The sequence below is a fragment of the Uranotaenia lowii genome, chromosome 2 (genome assembly GCF_029784155.1).
Source record: "Uranotaenia lowii strain MFRU-FL chromosome 2, ASM2978415v1, whole genome shotgun sequence".
NCBI classification, from domain to species: domain Eukaryota; kingdom Metazoa; phylum Arthropoda; class Insecta; order Diptera; family Culicidae; genus Uranotaenia; species Uranotaenia lowii.
This window is the reverse complement of record NC_073692.1, coordinates 418,466,659-418,471,345: the sequence shown is the minus strand read 5'-3', so window position 1 is coordinate 418,471,345 and position 4,687 is coordinate 418,466,659. Positions and strand designations below refer to the sequence as shown.

Here is a 4,687-nt window from a genome sequence, read left to right as displayed (position 1 = left end):
TTTTAACTGCATTGGAATTCAGAGTTCAATCATTTCTGGTCATCGACCAAGGATAAAGCGCCTTTACTCGCTCTTGAAAATAAAAAATAGAAAAACAGAAAATATTAGTAGAACAAAAAATCTTTCGAAGTCTTTTAGAGCTCGAAATTTTTTTTTTTTATTTACCCTAATCATAGAATAGAAGTTTACTCATTAGATGATCCCGAAAGCTTTCAACAAGCTTAAATTTTTTTCAGTTTTTCATTAAATTTTATTTAATTCAAATTTTTAACACAAATACATTGTAATATATAATGTGTGACTTCCCTCGTGCAATCAATATATGAATCGATTTTATTAAATGCGCCAAATGTAAACAAATGGAGTTATGAGATGAGTGAAGAAGTCCATTCGGAGACCTACATTTTGATGCTACTAATTTATCTGAAGCTTATTCGGTTTTAGAGAATTTTTTTTTTATTTTTTTTTCTTGAAAAGCTGATGTTGGCACATTTATTGTATTTAAAACTCGATTCCGAATTGAAAGAAATGGTTTGACAAAAAATTTAAATATTAACCTTTATAAAAACCTAAGCATGACTGATTTTTATCAAAAAGCCTTATATTAAAAACACCTGATTGCACATGTAAAAAAATATGAAGGATACTTTTCTCTTTTGCAGCTTGTCTCCATTGTGCTTTGGGAATGTGAGCGACAAGTTTTCTTTCACTCTCCAAGAGAAATCCACAGATTTTTTCTTAAACCCCCCCCCCCCTTTTACAATTTTGTGAAATTTCTTTTGCATATCATTCTTGCACACGTTAAATCATGACCCGAAATTTTCACCAATTCCATAACTTATTTTATCTAGACTGGAACTCCATTTACTAATGATCCAAAAAGCAAATCATAGTAAGCCAAAAATAGTCATCGTTAACAACCTAAAAACATGCGTGGATAAATCACACAACATGTGGAGATAACGAAAAAAAGACGCTTTCTAATGCCACCACGAGTCACTATAGAACTCCAATTTAGTAAATTCAATCTTCATTTTAAAACATGCACTTCCTTGTTTTCAATTTACAAGTGACTGTCTGTTTTATCCAACAATACTGCAATCGAAAGCCAACCAACGTACACTCTTTCGAATTTATATTTTGTATCCTGATGATTTGATTAGAAATTCCTACACTGTCTCTGAACAGATACCGAATAAAATTAACACAAAACGGAGCACATTTTAGATTCTCAAAATTAACAAAATTTCACTTCTTTATTCACTACCCAGACCAACAATATTTCCTCCGGTAAGGACAAAAAACATACATGGTACTGACAGGGACTTTATTTATTTTCAAACTCCCGTAGTCGGATCGCGAAAAATATACGTTTCAGAGCAATTTTTCTGTTAAAATCTCTTACAGTTTCTGCGAAAATAATTTAATAGTAAAAGTAGTCAAAATAGCCTATTTCCAAAACGGGCGGGATAAATGCACATATTTATGATTTTAGCTATATTTCATTTACACTTGCAATATTTTTAAAATATTTTATTGAAAATGGTAGAAACGGATGTTCAGGATACGTAAAGGCTGAAATTTTGTCAAAATTTAAGTTATCACTAGTTCTTATGCATGAAACATAGTTCTTCACGATTTTGCGTGTCATTTTTGCGCAGGGGCCATGCTAATCTTCTCTGTATCGTTCCAATTTTAGTATACGTTCAGGCGAAGCTTGAACAGGTAGGTATGCGGTATGCCATATGGCCATATTTCATGGTAACATTTTCTTCATATCGTATTTTTTCGGATCAGTATTAAGTTCCTCTTTTTTCACTCTAAGATTGTGATTTGGGCGTAAATTTAATGTTTCAATGATAAAATGTTAAAAATTTGTAAGATTTATCTGTTTTTTCTTGATATAGCCATTTGACCTGCCTGATGTGGGCATTCAAAACCTTTCTCTTATTCCATTATCTTATCATTTTACAACTTTGCCAAAAGCTTCAATTTATTGAATTTTCGATTTCAAGATGAATGAGAAAGAAAAACCATCAACATTTTTGTTTACAGACTCTGTACGCACTATAATGAAAGTTCAATATATTTTAACAAACCTGACAAAAATCTAGTTTTTTTTCAAAATCGAAAAGGGTCTGTAAACAAAAATAAATTACGACAAAACTAAACGAAATAAGAAAGAATAGGTAAAACAAAGTTACACAAGTAACATGATGAAACATAAACAAAACTATTTTGACAAGACAAAATAAGATCAAACAATTTGAAAGCTATTAAAATGAGATCATTCATAATTTTGCGCGCTTGTGATAAAGCTCAGTTCTCAATTCATTTACTTCCTGAACCGATATCCGTGCCAGTTGTACTGGATAAATTATGCAATAACTGTGCGCCAACTGCGATTTCATATAAAGACGCGAATGCCATATACATGGTAAAACGACTGTAAAAAAAATTATACTAGAGGCTGCTGAATCTAGTAAATCTAGTTTCAGATTGTGTAATCAAGATAGTATTTAACGATACCGTAAAACGGGGTAAGGTTGATCACTTTTTTCAATATCTTTCGATTATTTTTCCTGTTAAGGGGAATAAAACATGCTTTATATTTTTAAAACCAGTACAGAACTCCTTTGAACGTAAATCATGGTTGCAGAAATTTATCAGATTACAACTCCGACAAATTTGATTTAAGAACCGATTTCGTCTTTTTTTAGAATTTCAAGCTTTGGGGAAACATTAATCAGTGTCTATTTTACGGTTTTAACGAGTTTTCTTGATCATAAAATATAGTATCAAGTATCTTTGCCGGTTGATTTTTTTTTTCGCTGCTACTGAAGTGAAGTTTTGAAGGATAATTCGAAACTTACTTACGGTATAACGTTCGTAAAACTGTTTCCCGATTGTTCGAAGTTCCCAATCCATTGGAGTTTAATTATCCTGGCCGACGTATCCGCTTAAATCCGTTTGATATTATCGATACAACCACACCAGAAAAAGGAGATCTCCATTGTTTAGCGACGACGACGACGACGACAAAAACAATCATCACCTTCTGCTTCATCATCAAACGATTGCTGATTCTGCGATGACACGACGTAACAGAAAAAATGTGCATGATGACTCGCGCGATGAGGTTGTCTCACCAGAGATAGGCTCGAAAAAACAAAAGACCGACAACTGTGCTGCCGCTGCTGCTCCTGCTGTTGCTTCTGCTGCTGCTACTGAAGCAAACCAAAAAACGGTAACTAACAATTGCTCCGATATAAGCCTCTTAGACCTGCGCAATATGATCAAGTCAGACATTATGAATGCTATTGAAACAACTAATATTAGAATTGATCGTGTTGCTAGCTCTATTAACGAATCTATTGCGTCTCTGAAAACTGAAGTTGAAGAGATTAGATCTTCGCAACAATACATTTCTAATGAATATGAGGGCCTGAAATCAGAATCGAACGCACAAAAGCAATCTATTTTGTCGCTGACGAAAGAAGTAAGTGTGCTCAAAGCATCAAATGCTGAATTGCTACAAAACACGGAGGAGCTTAATTTCGAGGTAAACATGCTTAAGCAGGTATCGATGAACAGTCACCTATTGATAAGCAACGTAGTTCATCTTGCTGATGAAAATTTGGAAACACTCATTCGGAAAATTATGAATTACTTGGGAGTTGACTGTTACGCTGAGCAGATTATAGGGATAGCCCGTTTTTCAACTTCAAACACCAAAGGAATAGCACCAATCCTGGTTCGTTTCACAAATGATTTGCTGAAGGAAAGATTAGTGAGAGCCGCCCGAGGAAAACCTGTAAACTGCCTGGACCTGGGATTAGGAGTGGATCAACGAATTTATCTCAATCACCGCTTGACTGATGCCAATCAACGCCTACTGAGTGCTGCCAGAAAATTCAGAAACGAGAATAATTTTAAATATGCTTGGTTTACGAATGGATTTGTATACTTAAAGAAAGATGAACATGCTAAACCTATCAAAGTATGTGATATTCACGATTTGCCAACACATTGTTAATCATCAAATTCTTTCTCACGTCATAAATCATACTGAATTGTATTCTTATAATTTTTGCACTTGAATGAACCGCTAGATATTATTTAAATTAGGCTAGATTAAGATACTTGCTCCAGAAATCATACTTAATTGGTGGCTTCAACAGTTTATGTAAACTTCTTAGCTACAAAAGATTGAATAAAGTAAAAAAAAAAAAAAAAAAGCTACAAAACACCTTCAAAATAGTTTCAAATGATAGTTTATCAATTGTTGAGAAAGTTCGGAACGAATTTAAAATAATATTTAATTATTCATGAAACTCTACAAAATTGAATACAACACTTTCGGTCGCTCAAAAATACTAAATTTGTAACTTTTTGTCCAGTGAATTCTGAGGTATAGAATACTGAATTTTGGTGTTTCTTGGTTAAGATTTCTTGCGGTCCAAAAAAAATAACATCGTGGTCCTTAATATGTTCAGGCCAAACAACAATTAATATCAAAAAATGGCTAATGATGCTGCATAAATTAAGGGGCTCATTTTTTTAGCAGTACTTATAAAATTTTAAATACAATTAAGAATTGAAATATTGCCTTCATTCAATTCTTTAGGCCCTCGAACTATCCCTTTTAATTTTTTTCCTTAAAACTTCACCATTTGATAGGGTTTCT

At 33.1% G+C, this 4,687-nt stretch overlaps 1 non-coding gene across 1 annotated transcript; it reads right to left on the bottom strand.

The window, feature by feature from the left end:
* Positions 1-1,616: 1,616 nt before the first annotated feature.
* Positions 1,617-1,723, bottom strand: LOC129750196 (U6 spliceosomal RNA). The gene has a single exon (XR_008738333.1). It is a non-coding gene; the product is annotated as a U6 spliceosomal RNA (small nuclear RNA).
* Positions 1,724-4,687: the final 2,964 nt, after the last annotated feature.